The 16,238-nt window shown below is 47.5% G+C and overlaps 1 protein-coding gene across 2 annotated transcripts in view; it reads left to right on the top strand.

The window, feature by feature from the left end:
• The first annotated feature begins 3,360 nt into the window (after window positions 1-3,360).
• LOC308463378 (hexosaminidase D-like) overlaps window positions 3,361-16,238 on the top strand; it is a 40,305-nt gene continuing 27,427 nt past the window's right edge. The window contains exon 1 of one of the 2 annotated variants that reach the window (XM_080981710.1): window positions 3,361-3,556. The gene's annotated coding sequence lies outside the window, so the exon portion shown is untranslated. The remainder of the gene's footprint in view (window positions 3,557-16,238) is intronic. The other variant, XM_080981709.1, reaches the window with a different exon arrangement.

The following is a 16,238-nucleotide window of genomic DNA, read 5'->3' as shown; positions in this document are numbered from 1 at the left end:
TTGTTGTGAGCTATATTTATCTGCTGCTGTGTTTGATATTGCAGTGACTGCAGCACTCAGTTGGTTAGAGCATGGTGTTGCTAACACCAAACTTGCAGATTCAATCCCCCAGCTGCATATTCCTTCATTGCAGGGGGTTGGACTAGATGATCCTCAAGGTCCCTCCCAACTCCGCAATTCTATTATTCTAATTGTTGCCATTTTTTTGGTGCCACTTGGAACTCAACCTTTGCTGCTGGAAAAGCAGAAGTACAAGTATTACATCAAATCAAAACATCCAGCCTCTCACCTCAGAAATGGCCTAGGAAAAAAACCCACAGCAAAACCCCCAGAGAAATAGACAAACGACACCGCACAGAAACCCATACACACACACAAAAAAAACCTGAAATCAGGTGAGCTCTCTTTGCACCCCAAGGAGACAAACTCCTCTGGGGTCACCCCTGGTAGGTTGGCCTTATATCCTCACTTCCCCAGCCCAGGTACAACTTAAGGTGGGCAGGTTTGGGCTGATGTCTATAGTGCCATGTGAGCCTAGGCCTGATGAAAATGACCTCCCAAAGACGCCAGCCTCTTAGAGACAACTGCTTTCACAAGGGGAGCAGTACCTCTCCCCACTTTCCCTCTTCCAGACAGCTGCCTTTTCCCCACTTACCTCCTTCTACTGCAGCAGCACAATTTCAAAACCCAATTGTTACTCACCTTTTGGTGTCTGCTGCTAAATTCTGGGGAAACCTTCCCTTTGACAAATCTAAATTATTAGTAAAATATGGCAAGCAACCTCGCTTGAAAAGATCTCCCCAGCGTTAAAAGGTTGTCAGGGGACAAAGCACACAGGACAATTTTTTGTGTGCAATTTGGCATCACTTTATCTCCTGTGCTAATAAGGCAGAACACAATCATCCCATTGTTCCTCCAGTATACAGTATAGTCATACTTGGCTTCAATAAGAACATAGCGAAATGACTCTCATGTTTTTGCACAATTGTGCATTTAACACCCCCCTGGAATGATTTACATTGCTGGGGATTTAAATTGCTCTGTGCTGCGTGTTGTAAACCTCAATTTGTTTCTACTTGTTCCTATAGCATGGGAAGGCAAACTAAGGCCCGGGGGCCATATCCGGCCCAATCACCTTCTAAATCCGGCCCACAGACGGTCCGGGAATCAGCATGTTTTTACATGCGTAGAATGTGTGCTTTTATTTAAAATGCATCTCTGGGTTATTTGTGGGGCATAGGAATTTGTTCATTCCGCCCCCAAATATAGTCCGGCCCCCCATAAGGTCTGAGGGCCAGTGGGCCAGCCCCCTGCTGAAAAAGTTTGCTGACCTCTGCTTTATAGTAAAAAAAAAACACGCTCAAAATAATGACAATAGAATAAAAAAGAAACATGAAAGTCCTAGGGTAAAAGGGGAGTCAAGCAGGAGAAATTGTACTGAGAGATCAAGAGGGATAAGGATCTAGTGCCATATTGTTGGATATGGAGGTGAGGAGCTCGTCAGAAATTTTATGGAGGGCTGTTTCAGCATGCGCAGGGGGCAGAAGCCAGCCGAGTGTCCTCCAGATGTTTTGCACTACAGTTCTCAGCAACCCCAGACAGTGTGCCTGAGAGACAGTGTGGTGTAGTGGTTAGGGTTTGGACTAGGACCTGGGAGACATGGGCTCAAATCGCCACTCAACCATGGGTGACTTTGGCCAGTTACCATCACCCAGCCTAGCCTGCTTCACAAAGCTGCTGTCAGGATGAAATGAGGAATGGGGAGAAGGCCTTGAGGCCCACCTTTTCCTCCTTTGAATAAAAGTATGACTATTAATAAATTAAACGTATCACATATACATGCCAAACTGAGCATGCTGTGAGTTGTTCTGGTTATTATGATCATTTTCAAAAGCCCCAGAGATGACGTGTGTTCATACTGTTAGGTCACTGACCTGTGATTACTCTTTTTGTACACATAACCTAAAACATGCAGGGCTCGATTCTTGCCTGGCCTCAGCTCCTGAACCCTCCTTTTCCAGTCTTGGAGCTCAGCCTTGGAAAATGTGATGTGACACTACAGAGAAAGAGCTCCTGAGCATGTGTGGAGTGCCGTGTCTTCAGCTCACCACTCATACGTTGGATCAGTGGGTGCTGGCCCATTGGGGCAAATTGGGCACTGCTCCACCACCAGTCTTGCCCTGCCCTTGGCCAATTCCTGGCTAGCTGCTTACTCAAAACCAGTCTAGAGGGTAGCACTGCCAATTTGCTTCCTCCCTGCTGAGTTTACAAGGAGGATGAGGACAGGGACAGAACTAGAGTTGGCTTTGCTTGTCATTGGCTCTTGGCGCAACCTACTGCTGGGCTTCTTGCATTCCACCCCATCATTCCCAATTGACACCAGCCATCACTGCATGGGGTCAAAGGCAAGGGAACCATGTGTGAGGAGATGGTGCCTTGAGCCCCTGCACCTGTCTTTTTGGAAATTGTATGTCCCCCTCCTCAGGGCTTGGGTTGAGCAGCGCCAGGTCCCACACAAAGGGCTATGGCTCAGTGTTTTATGGATCTCTTTGCCTGCAGAAGGTCCCAGGTTCAGCCCCCAATGGCATCTCCAGGTAGGTCTGGGAGAGAACCATGAATGAAATCCTGGAGAGCTGTTGCCAGTCAGTGCAGACAATACTGAGCTAGATGGACTACTGTTCTGACTCAAGATAGGACAGACCCCTAAGGCAGAGATTTGATTAAGAGAGGGGTGGGAGATATCAGGGGCAGAGCAATCGGAAGTAGCTCCTTCTGTTCCACAAGCTTAGTGGCAGAGCCCCTGCTTTGCATGCCAAAGGTTCCCAGGTCAGGCACCCCCAAACTCAGCCCTCCAGCTGTTTTGGGACTACAACTCCCATCATCCCTAGCTAACAGGACCAGTGGTCAGGGATGATGGGAATTGTAGTCCCAAAAAACATAGGGAGGGCCGAGTTTGGGGGTGCCTGTACTAGCAGCTGTCAAGGCCCTTTACAAATTACAGTTCCTAGGATTCTTTGGAAGAAGCTGTGGCTGTTAGTGCTTTGAAGGTCTTGTATGGATGTGACCACTATCATCTTCCAGCTCCCTTTCCCTCCTCACATCTGGCCCCCGACAGATGTTGTAGGACTATAACTCCCATGGGAGTTTTTGGACTACAACTCCCATCCGGAGGGAGGCTAGGCAATGGGAACTGTAATGCAAAAACACCTGGAGGGCACCAGCTTCTTTTCTTCTTTTTTTGCGGGGGTGGATGAGCGAAGGCTGCTCTCTTCTCTGCCATAATGCTGCTCTTCCTTCACTGGCTGGCACCTCTCGCCCTTGCCAGGCGGCCTCGGGGCTTCCCTCCCCGCTCCTGCTGCTCGATGGGAGGGCGTCTCCTGGCTGCTCCGCCCCCGAACCGGCTCCCGCTGCAGGGCTGGGCGATGCCGGAGCGGCTGCTCGCGGCTGCTGGGCGCACCTGGCCGGGCCAGGTAGGAAGAGGCTGCCGGCAGGTGGAAGGGGCTCGGCGCGGCCGCTGCGTCTCCCCGCTGCCAGATCGGAATCCCAGGAGCGGCAGGTAAAACTACCTGGGCGCGTGGGTGGCATGCGGAGCGGGCAGCCGATGACGCGGGGTGGCGGGGGGCAAGAAGCTGAGAGGGGGGTCCCTCTCCCCACCCCTACCCCAGAATGGGGTGCAAAGAGTAGTCCCGGGGTGCTTCTGGGGGCACTGGGGCTGGAATAACCTTCCAGTGCCAGGCTTGGGGTGGGGGCGGGGGCGGTTGGCACAGGCTGCGGAGGCCTGTTTGGCGGTGCCATGACGGAGAGAGAGCTTGCCAATGCGCAGCTAGATGGCATTTAATGAGCGCAGGGCATGGAAGCTGGCAGGAGTCTGTGGGCACCACCAGCATAGGATGGCATGAGCAGGGGAGCAGGTGCTTCTGCCCGGTGGGGGAGGAAGGGGTTAATGGAAAGGGGGCACAGCTGTTGGCTATGGGGAGGCAGGCATTTGCCCCATGCCAACCGAGGTACTTAGTACAAAGGATCTATCTCTCAGGGAGGGGGGCAAGAAGGTTGGAGGAGGAAGTGTTTTGGGGGGAGGCTCTGGCGTGCCACCAGCTTATTGTGGCAGGAGGTTGGTTAGAATTGATTTCCGTTTTGCCCAGATCATGCAGAGAGGGTTTGGGGGTGGGGGTGGAACTGTCCTGCCAACTGCATCTGCTTCCTGTGCCCTATATCCTCTATATCCCCAACAACCTTGGAAGAGGCCTGGTGCATAACAGAAAGCAGGAGTCCTTTATAATCTAAAGCATTCTGATCATCATCACATTATTATCTTTAAACTACCACCCTCCCCACAGATTAGCAAAGCTGGCTTTGGCACCTGCAAGATGACTTCAAAAGATATTCAGACTTGTCTCGCTGTCCTGCCTTCTAGGAAAGGCGACGGGGAGGGGCTTGGGACCGGCAACCAGGGACCTTGGCATTGTTCTAACAAACTCCCTATATGTTGTGGGGGGGGGGGGAGCAGGGAAGGAAGTGCCATGACAATTAATCTAGAATTCAACCAGTTTAATTGATGTAGATGCACTCTCAAACGGGCATGCTGCAGCCTGGGTGCTTGTTGGCCTTCGTCTTATGCATCCTGTAAGAATAAAGTGCTTGGCATTTGGATATAAGATTACTGTATAGGTGCAGTGCTTTTTCCCCCCTGGGGGTACGCTGGGATACGCATACCCCTAAACATTTTGTGAATCTTTGTACTTTTGTCCACTTACTGTATTTATTTCCCCCCGATTTGAACTACAAAATGGTGATTTTCTTGAGTCAAAATGAGAGTACCCTTAAACATTTTTTAAAGAAAAAAAGCACTGTATTATAGTCTGTATTATACAGACACATGCACACTCCCCACCCCCACCCCGTGTGAGACACAGTTGGCTCTGTCTTTTTTTTCGGAGGAAGGTTAGTCAAGGAAAGCTGGGGGGGGGGGAGGTGTTTGTGTGGTTTGTGCAAGTGTGTATCTGTTTTAATTATTAATCTGTTCTTTGGTCTCCTGTGTTTGCTGACCTTGTGAGGAGGTTCCCAGCTGTGCGCAGAGTGCTTTGGCTGGGCCCCTCATAATGCTTGGTTCTGTTAGACTGGGGGGGGGCATATATGGAAAAGGGTGCACCATGCCCACTGGCAACTCCACACACCCCTTCTGTGCCCACTACAAAGTCCAACATAATGTGTGGGGCAAGGGTATGGGGCTGGTCATTTTTTAAAAAAGCAAAAAAGGTGCCGGTATTCACCATGGAGTTACAGTGACACACGTTTAACCTTTCTAAAAAAAATAAAATAAATAGAGATACATAAATAAAAATGCTGGTACTGTGTAACCTTGACTGAATACCCCTGGAAAAAAGCACTAGGGCTTGGAAGGAAGACCCTGGGGATGAGGGCTGCTGGAGATTCTTGGCTTCAGAGGAAACAGCAACTGCAGCACAGTAGCCCCTGCTGGCCCCCACCCCACAACGGTGGCAACCAAGCCCGTTGATATAGCAATGGGTAACAATAGAGTTAAATATTGTTTCCAGTTGCTGTGGCTGGCAGCCAAGCCTCCGCCCTTCAGCTTAATCTTGAGGTTACTTTCATTTCCTTGCGGGAGAGCCTGTTCACCGACGAGCATCCTCTGGTTCTGGGCCTGCAGAGTGGGTAATGTTCTCTTATCTGCCTATATAAAATGTAAGATTGTCGCCTCACCCAGCAGTTTGCACCGCTGCTGATAGGTAGTTTTGTGTGGCCACCACATGTGGCGATATAAGATGGGGGGCAGAGGCACTTCATACGGCAGTTTAGCAAGCCGCTCTGTGGAGCCTCTTCTCCTCCTGAAACGTCCCTGCAAGCGTGTTTAACGAAGAAGTACAAGGGCTTGCTAACTCACTGTGGGAAGCACCTCATCCCCTCCTTTAAAAAGAGCTTGTTGGGGTGTGTGTGAAATGGTGAAACTTACTGGAAGAACAGGAAAACAAGAAGAGATGCTTTTAAAAATAGAATGAGGAAAATGTATTGATTACTTGAAGATATACTGTAAACAAAGTAAAACCTTTACCAGGATTGATATAAACACGTGCAGTAAGAAATGATTACTGTATTTTTCCGTGTATAAGACTATATTTCCCCTCTATTTTTTCAAGTTTAAAATGGTGGAGGGGGTGTCATCTTATACACGGATAGTGCATATGGGGTATTTCTTTATTTGGAGTCCCAAAAAATAGGGGTTGTGTTATACACGGGGGAGTGTTATACACTGAAAAATACAGTAAATAGGAAAGATAAGGAGAAAATTAAGCAAATAGATTTGAACAGGATACGCAGCAATGAAAAGATATAAATTAAGCAACTGCAGAAAGAAGGAAAGTCAAGGGAAATGTAGATTGAATTTGTAAAGATTTTGTTTTTCTAGTTTAAAATATTTGAAAAAAATTGTTTTTTTTAAAGTGCTTGTTATGAGCTGTGGGGGGATGGATGGGGAAGATGTAATGGGTTTGATTAGGAATGAGGGAAAGTTGGTTGGCAAGTGAATTGTGCAGACTCAGCAACCTCTAGTAATAATTATAATAATTTATTATTTATACCCCGCCCATCTAGCTGGGCTTCCCCAGCCACTCTGGGCAGCTTCCAACAAAATATTAAAATACAGTAATGCATCAAACATTAAAAGCTTTCCTAAACAGGGCTGCCTTCAGATATCTTCTAAAAGTCTAGTTGTTGTTCTTCTCTTTGACATCTGGTGGGAGGGCGTTCCACAGGGCGGGTGCCACTACTGAGAAGGCCCTCTGCCTGGTTTCCTGTAACTTGGCTTCTCGCAGCGAGGGAACTGCCAGAAGACCCTCAGTGCTGGACCTCAGTGTCTGGGCAGAATGATGGGGGTGGAGACGCTCCTTCAGATATACTGGACCGAGGCCGTTTAGGGTATTGTTAGAACTTAGCCGTCTAAAGTATTGTTAGAACGTAGCAACAGAGGTGGAAAATACAGCATAGCTGGAAACAAGCACCCTCTCCGATGGTCCAAAGCCTGCTAGAGCAGTCCCGACAAGAATGCCTCCCTTCCAGGACAAATAGGATAGTTCGTGTTGTGTGTGTTGTTGTTGTTGTTTGTTTATTAGAACCACAACCTATGCAAAACCTCTTCCCTCATTTGGCTGCAACAAACTACCAGCATAAAATAAAACCAAATAGGTCTGCACCATCCATTTTAGCCCTCCGAATATTGGTGGACTCTTAATTCCTATCAGCCCCATGCAGCATCAGGGATGACGGGAGCTGTAGTCCAACAAATATATGGAGGGTTGAAGTTGCCTCATCCTGGGTCAAAGCCTGAAATAGCATTCATTATATAAAAGAGAGAGAGAGAAGAGAATACAGCACATCATTCATTGGAGGGGATTGGATTAAACGACCCTTTTTGGCCCACGTCAGCTTCCATTTTTCTTGGGCATGTATTGGTGGGGAAAGGGTTAACCTCTCTCTACACACCCCAGTCCTGATTTCCCTCTGCCCCCCTCACTGCTTATTGGTGTTTGTGTGTTGCATTAAAAATAAATAAATCTAAGAATGACAACATTGCAAACCCCCAAACAAACTTAATTGACTCCTTCTCTCCTTACAAGAATGAAGTGTACCAGATACACCCTGCCACGGTTGGGCCTTCACTGTGGGCATTTCTACATCTGAATCATTTTCTAATACGCATGTCATAAAGGCATACCACCGTTCAAAAAAATCATTTTCTGCTCGCCGCCCGTTCAGTGCTTTTGACTGTTTAGTCAGCTTTTCCATTGTCCCAACTTTCTGTCTCCAAATGGATAACTGCAAATTATCCTAACCCTCCCAGTTTTGAGCAATCAGTTGAGGAGCTGCAGTAGCCAGTTGCTGAAAAGGGAAAAAAGTAGACACTTTAAATGTAATCAGGCATTTAATGGGGTCATTTGGTTTGGCCCTTGTCTCAATGTGGGATGGAAGAAGTATGAAACGAGGCTCCTCCCGATGACTTATTAATCGTGCACTCATCCTGAGTTCCTTGCACTAAGTGAACAGGGAGGTTAGATCATTTATCCAGTCCTCTGTGTTTTTATTATTCTTATTATTTTCATTTATATATCACTTACTATCTAAAACAGTGGGTGGTGGGATTAACTCCTAGAGACCTAGACCATAAGTAGGCAAACTAAGGCCTGGGGGCCGAATCCGGCTCAATCACCTTCTAAATCTGGCCTGTGGACGGTCCGGGAGTCAGTGTGTTTTTACATGAGTAGAATGTGTCCTTTTATTTAAAATGCATCTCTGGGTTATTTGTGGGGCATAGGAATTTGTTCTCCCCCCCCCCAAAAAAAACAGTCTGGCCCCCCACAAGGTCTGAGGGACAGTGGACCGGCCCCCTGCTGAAAAAGTTTGCTGACCCCTGACCTAGACTAAAGGGAAGGGGGCAGCAAGGGGGTGCTGGAGGTGTAAATGACTATCAGACTTTGAAAAGCTGGCAACGCTGAATGAACTGCATCCATTTTTTTGCATTAATTAAACCACATAGTTTTAATTGGATTTGGAACAAATGTGCCTTTGATTGTTCCCGTTTTGAATTTTATCGTGTTGTTATCTTCCTTAATGAGTTCTGCAAACTGATGTTCTGAATAATACTTTCTTTAGGGTAGGGTAGAGGGCACTGGGGAGGAGATTATGCAACTAAGGGGGCAGTTGAAAAGGTTTAGGAACCACTGGTCTAAAAGATATTGAAGCTGTTTACAATAGATAAATGCAGAAGTGTGTCTGTACACTGAGGCGACCCATTCCATTTTGCCACCTGAGGCGAAAGGGAAAGGTGCTGCCCTACACACTTTATGCCGCCTTCCCCACCAAAGCCCCCCTTACCAGGCTGTCTGGAAGGTTGTGTGAGGCCTCTTTGCAATCTTGCAGGGCTCTTGTGAGACTCTCACAAGATCTTGGAAGTGCACTAGGGGGACGCACCCACAGAGATGCCCCCTGGATTGCACTGCTTGAGGTGGCTGCCTCAGTCTGCCTCATGGACAGGCCAGGCCTGATATATAAGTATGTACATACGCAAAATAAGCACAGTAACACCATGTCAAAATACATAGGCTGTATCCATATCCATAGACATGAAATAGATAAAACCAAAGAGCATATTGTGTGTGTGTGTGCACCAAATAAGTAGAGCAACACCGTATCAAAATACATGCACTGCACCATAATAGTTATTATAATAATTTTATTATTTATACCCTGCAACTCTGGCTGGGTTGCCCCAGCCACTCATGGATACGTATCCATATCCATAAACATGAAATAGATACGTAAGCCACTCACACTCAGCAATATGACAACGCAATGCCAAGCATACAGAAATAAGATCCACTCCTAATTTGATGGATTCATTCCCCATCTCCTCTGGGACATCTAATACTCCTCTCTCCTCTCTCACCTGAGAGAGGCCAGAGCTGTACCTGGAGAGTTGAGTACGACTTCCATCCACTCATTGCCAACATCAACAGTCATATCCTGCCTGGTACTGCACAATCTCAACACTAGATAAAGCAACAGTCAGCACTGGTAGCAGACACAAACATCAAGCTTACACTCAAGGTAGCTGTAAAGGTCACCATAGATTCAAATTGTTGCTGCCAGCCAGCAGCTAGGCTCTCCTTCTCCCCCCAGCACCTTAGCCTGCTCCATCTCGTGCTCCACTGGGGTCTTTTGGGCAAGCATTTTGTGCTAGGGCTGCCCACCCTTGGCTGAGAGCCACAGGATGAGACCTTTTGACTCATGCCCTTGCCAGGCACAATATTTTGATATAACAACAACAACAATTTATTTATACCCCACCCATCTGGCTGGGTTTCCCCAGCCACTCTGGGTGGCTTCCAACAAAAGATTAAAAATACATTAAAACATCAGTCATTAAAAACTTCCCTAAACAGGGCTGCCTTCAGATGTCTTCTAAAAGTCAGATAGTTGTTTATCTCCTTGACATCCGATGGGAGGGCGTTCCTCAGGGCATGCGCCACTATCGAGAAGGCCCTCTGCCTGGTTCCCTGTAACTTCACTTCTCGCCATGAGGGAACCGCCAGAAGGCCCTTGGAGCCGGACCTCAGTGTCCGGGTTGAACGATGGGGGTGGAGACGCTCCTTCAATACCTGGGAAGGTAGGAAAGAGGGGATAAAAAGCACAGTCTTCTGTCAGAAAACCAGTTGAGAATATAAGAATACCCCTACAGCTGGATCAGGCCAGTGGCCCATCTAGTCCAGCATCCTGTTCTCACAGGGGCAAACCAGATGCCTCTTGTGGGAATCCTGCAGGCAAGGTCTGAGCACAAAAGCACTCTCAACTGCAAGGGTTTCCAGCAGAAGCATTCCCTGCCTCTGACAACTGGAGGCAGAGCGTAGCCATCATGGCTAGTGGTTATCGAAAGCTCTCTCCGCCATGAATTTGTCTAACACCCAATCCCCTGCCTTCTGGGCACCTTCCCGTTTGTTGTTTGTTTGCCCCACATTTTCCTGGCACTTTCCAAACCACAAAAAGTCAGATTCTTTGTTCTTAAAGTGGGTTGCTTGCACTAAGAACACTTTGATCCACTTTAACTCTGCAAACCTCTAAAATAAAACCAGCCTTCTAAAATCTTTATCCCAGTCGGTGTCTGTCTTGGACGTGAATTGATTTTATTTATGCACTCTGTTTTTTTTACGTATATAATTGCTTTTTAAAGTTGCTTTGATAGATGTAGCTGCTTTCTATTTTCTGTTATATTATAAATCGCTTTGGGAGGTCTCTGGGTAGTGATTCATGCATGAAATGAATAACAACAACAACCACCACCACCCTAAAACTATGGTTTGTGCTATAGACCTGCAGACCTAAAGATCTTCACACAGCAGGAAGCCTCTCTCTTATTGAGTGAGTGAGTGAGTGAGTGAGTGAGTGATTGCATTTATAACCCACACTTTTCTCCACGGAGCTCAAGGTGCTGTACGTGGTTCTTTCCCTCCTAAATTACCGTAATCCCTACAACAACCTTGTGATATCTCACTAGACTGGCTGAGAGACAGCGACTGGCCCAAAGTCACCCAGTGAGCTTCATGGTTGAGTGGCGATTTGAACCCTGGTCTCCAAACTCCTAGTCTGACACACTAACCACTCAGCATTGCAACCTTTATGAGATTCTGCCCATCCTTGGTACAAAAAGTTCCAGGGCTGCAACAGAGGAAGGAATGTCTCCTCCTCCTCTGAGAATATGAAAGCCCGCTGATACGAGCAGACGGGTCCCTTGTAAGGGCAGACAGCACAGAAGGGGGAGGCGTACATGCAGAGTTTTGCTATGAGCAAAGCTGGAAATTGCCTAAAATAAACCTCCGGCTACTCCAAGAGGACCATCAGGATTTTCTTCCACTTCTCCTCTCCCTCTACTTTTGAGGGACCTTCTGCTCTGATCAGCGCTAGAAGCAGAGCTGAAAAATTTCTGGCTGGCTTTCATCTTTCCACATGGGAAGGGACTGTTCCTTCTCTGTCCCCTCAAGCCTCTGCTGGAAGGTGAGATCCCTTTGTACTAAGGATGGCCTAACAAGGCTGGCTCTTTCATTGGGCAAAGTGAGGCTACCGTTTCAAATGGCAGATGCTGGGAGGTGGGATGGCAGAGAGCAACAGCAAAGTGTTAGAGGGTGGGATGGTGCAACCCGTACACTCAGTTGATGATGCAGCCTCATCCCCAGGGTTGAAGCAAGATGCAGACACCAGTATGGTCAGCTCCTCGACATGAGCATATACAGGAGTTTTTCCAGGAAGGGGGGGGGAGTAAATACTCCAAACCAAGAAGCAAACTTAACTAGCATGGCAGATAATGGCTTGGGAGGGGGGCTGTCTCTCTTGTCCTTCTGCAGATGCCTCTGTGCCTGTGCGTAGAATTGGAACTGGACACCATCTCATCTTTCGCCTGGGTCAGCAAAATGCCCTGGGGCCTTCCCCTCCAATCCATTCCGTTGTCAGGCTATTCCAAACTTTCTATCCATTGTGCCCATCTTGCCTCCCTTCCTCCCCATCCTTTCCTTCCCTATTTTTGTTCAGCTTAGCAGCTGGCCAGAAAGGAACTTATATAGTCAACTCTAAAGGTGCCTTTATTTTCCTGGCTGCATTATTGGCTTCTAATTTTCTTGCTACTGTTGCATTTGCAACATCCACTTGTTTCATTTCAAAACGTGGCATTCTAAGGCTGGGAACATTTGCTCTTGTGCATTTCTTGGGTTGTTCTAGTTGTTGACGTGTGCAGGGACTCAAATACCAGAAGAGAAAAGATCGGGGGGTGTGATGGCTGGGAAGGGGGATTCCCCCCCCCATCCAACTTCACCCACTGGTGTAGATGGCAAGTGACAATATATTTTTTTTTTTTTTTAAAAATAAATATTTATCAACCACACTTGCATAGAAAATAACATAAGGTGGTCAACAACTTAAAAAGAAAGCCCCAGTAAAAACTATTTTTAAAATGTCAAATGTGGCAAGGAATCTGTTAAGAACACAAGAAGAGCCTTCTGCATCAGGCCAGTGGCCCATCTAGTGTAGCATCCTAGTCTCATAATGGCCAACCAGATGCCCCAGGGGGAAGTCTATAAACAGGAACTGAGCACAACAGCATTCTCTCCACTTGTGATTCCAATCAAATGGTTTTCAGTGGCTGAACACAGCCCTCATGGTTGAAGGGAGAGTGCTCTTATGCTCAGATTCTGCTGGCGGGAATACAGTACAACCTACTGTAAGACCAGGATGCTGGACTTGAAGGGCCTCCTTTGGTCTGATCCAGCAAACCCTTCTTGCTTTTTAAATTGTAGACAGTATCTAAACAATGAAACGAAATGGTTTTTAATTATGCGATGGCTGTGACTTGCATTGCATTCAGGACTGACAAAAGGAAGTGTTTTTCACAATTCATTATTGACTTCTGTGCAAGAAAAAGTAGTGTCTTTTTTTGTGTAAAGGGGTTAGTTTAGGCGTGGATGAAAAGGCTCTCCTCCCCCCTTAGACCTTTAAATGCCAGATGCTGGGGACAAAGCATGGCCATATCCTTCATGTTCTCCCTGTGAACATACTGTAGGCATCAGTCTTGCTTGCTGTTAGAAGATGGACCACTCCAGGAAAACAATCCAGATGTTCTCAGAATCCATCTTGGCTTGTGCACTCCTGCTGCAGCTGAGCAAATCACAGCCCTCAAATTGTGCATCTTTCCCAGGAGACACTCCTCTGTGCTCTGACATGTTGCCAAAAAAAAACCTGGAACAGAGTTTCCTTGCTCCCCACACTAGTAATTAGCTAACGCAGCACCATGGAGATTCCACAGAGCGTTATTCCCAGAGGGCAGAAACTCTGTCACCCTGCCCTCTCCACTCTTTCTTGCAGGAAGTGTGTGTGTTACTGAACGTTTTTCTGTTTCGAGAGGTGCAGGAGGAGTAGCATGCGGTGATGACAATGCCCAGGGAATTCCTGCTCCCTTAAATAGAAATCACAGTTTTTAAACGGAGTAGGGACTTGGCCAGATGGCATGCAAAGCAGCGACAGAGGCGAGAAGGGCTTCAAATGGCTGCAGACGGCAACAGATCAATTACCCAGCATCAAGAAAGTCCTTCACACAGTGCATTGTTAAACTATGGAACTCCCTCCCACAGGAAGCAGTGATGGCCACCAACTTGGATGGCTTTAAAAGAGGATTAGTGGAGGAGAGGGCTATTGAAGGCTACTAGTCATGATGGCTGTGCTGTGCCTCCATAGTTGGCAGAAATGCTTCTGAATACCAGTTTTTGGAAACTGCAGGAGGGGGAGTTGCTCTTGGGCTTGAATTCTGCTTGCAGGAATACAAGCATCTGGTTGGTCACTGTGAGACGAGGATGCTGGACTAGATGGGCCTCCTTTGGTCTGATCCAGCAGACTCTTCTTACTTTTTAAATTATAAAGGTAAAGGGACCCCTGACCATTAGGTCCAGTCGTGGCCGACTCTGGGGTTGCGGCGCTCATCTCGCTTTACTGGCCGAGGGAGCCGGCGTACAGCTTCCGGGTCATGTGGCTAGCATGACTCTGGTGAACCAGAGCAGCGCACGGAAACGCCATTTACCTTCCCGCTGGAGCGGTACCTATTTATCTACTTGCACTTTGACGTGCTTTCAAACTGCTAGGTTGGCAGGAGCAGGGACCGAGCAATGGGAGCTCACCCCGTCACAGGGATTCGAACCATCGACCTTCTGATTGGCAAGTCCTAGGCTCTGTGGTTTAACCCACAGTGCCACCCGCGTCCCTTTTAAATTATAGACAGTATCTAAACAATGGAACAAGATGATTTTAAATTATGTGATGGTTGTGGCTTGCATTGCATTCAGGACTGACAAAAGGAAGTGTTTTTCACAATGCATTTTTGACGTCTGTGCAAGAGGTGTATTTTTTTGTGTAAACTGCAGGAGGGGAGAGTTGCTCTTGTGCTCGGATTCTGCTTGCAAGAAAACAAGCATGTGGTTGGTCACTGTGAGAACAGGATGCTGGACTAGATGAGCCATTGGCCTCATCCGGCAGGCTCTTCTTATGTAAGGGGAACTGCTGACAAGTAGATCGGCACTCCCCCTTTCAGCCAAGGTGTTATTTGTTTGTAGACACAGAAATGTAAAAGCTCAGAATACTTTGCACATTCCAAGAAAATGTATACCCCTGGCTTGAGGTCCCAGTGGTGTTAGGCCCCTAGATTTTCCATAGTCTGGTCACCTGCCCTTTCCCCATGTAAGGGGGTGTTGTTTCAGGAGAATATCAAAACAGCGTTGCTGGATCGGACCAACATCCTTTCTTCATGTCAGCCAACAAGATGTCCGAAAGGGAAGAAGCCCACATTTAGCAATGAGTGCAACGGCAGCACCCTCACTGCTTGTGATTCCAAATCCCAGTCTCTGAGAGACATCCGTCCTATGATATTAGAGGCAGTACACAGCCATCATAGCAAGTAGCCATTGAGAATTGCCTCCATGAATTTGCCTTTTAAAGCCACCCAAGTAGGTAGCGATCACTGCAGCAGAGGCCAGCCCTACCAGGAGGTAGATTGAAGAAGCTGCCTCAGGCAGCAGAAATGCTGCTTATGTCACACAGCCTGCTCTAGGCCTCCCCAAACCAGCCAGCTGTGCTCAGGGGCAGTAGAGGATACTACAGTGGTACCTTGGTTCTTGAACTTAATCCATCTTGGGAGTCTGTCTGATGGCCAAAACGGTTCGAAAACGAAGGCACGGCTTCCGATTAGCTGCAGGAGCTTCCTGGACTCAATCGGAAGCCGTGTCGGACGTTGGGCTTCTGAAAAACGTTTGCAAACCGGAACACTCACTTCTGGGTTTGCGGTGTTCAGGAGCTGATTTGTTCAGGAGCCAAGCCGTTCGAGTACCAAGGTACCACTGTAACTGATCACCAGCACTGAAATATTTATTGATTTGGATTTATATCCTGCCCTCCCTCCCGAAGGAGCTTAAGGCAGCAGACACAACAATAAAAAAGCATTTGTTGATTCTTTTCCAAAAATGTCTTTTGAGATGTTCAGATGTTCTGCAGCGTCCCTGGGGCTGATTCCACCATCGCCACACACCCCTCTCCACGTCATTTGATGTGAGTCCCAATGTCATCTGGCCTTAGAAGTAAAGATCCCCTGCAGCACCCCACCCATAATCCCGCTTGCCCTATAATCCATCCATTGCGGGAGAAAATGCTGTCTTTGGCATTTTGTCTGCAGCCCTTTTCTGATGATTGAACCTTCCTGAGCAGCTGCAGGACCTTGTCAGATGGCAGCTGGGCAGGCAGAGGAGCCCATTAGCGATATTACATGGGGCTGCGATTCCCAGTGTGATCTGTCAAGACAGCAGTCCCCAGTTCACCCTAGCTGAATGGCAGCAAAGGGCATTTTGCTCAGAGATGAGGATGCCAAGCAGAGAAGCTGGGAATTGGAGCAGCAGTGTAGTGGCAAATTCAGGAGCGTGGGATCCCTTTACGATAGTCACAGCCACGTCCCTTCTTAGGTTATACAACTTTCCAGGATTATACAATAAACTTAAAGAGGGATGTATTGCAACTATCAATACAGGTCTCTTGGTGTTGCCTTTCAGCTAGATCTACTGTTTTCCATGCACATATGTGGGCAAATGGTTTGGAGTGTTCCAATATCTTCTTTCAGAGAGACTGAAGTTGTGTTTTCCTTGACGTTGCAT

Source organism: Podarcis pityusensis (genome assembly GCF_964106645.2).
Source record: "Podarcis pityusensis genome assembly, chromosome: 14".
NCBI lineage: Eukaryota > Metazoa > Chordata > Lepidosauria > Squamata > Lacertidae > Podarcis > Podarcis pityusensis.
Note: the sequence above shows the minus strand (reverse complement) of the source record. Positions and strands in the feature narration are given on the sequence as shown.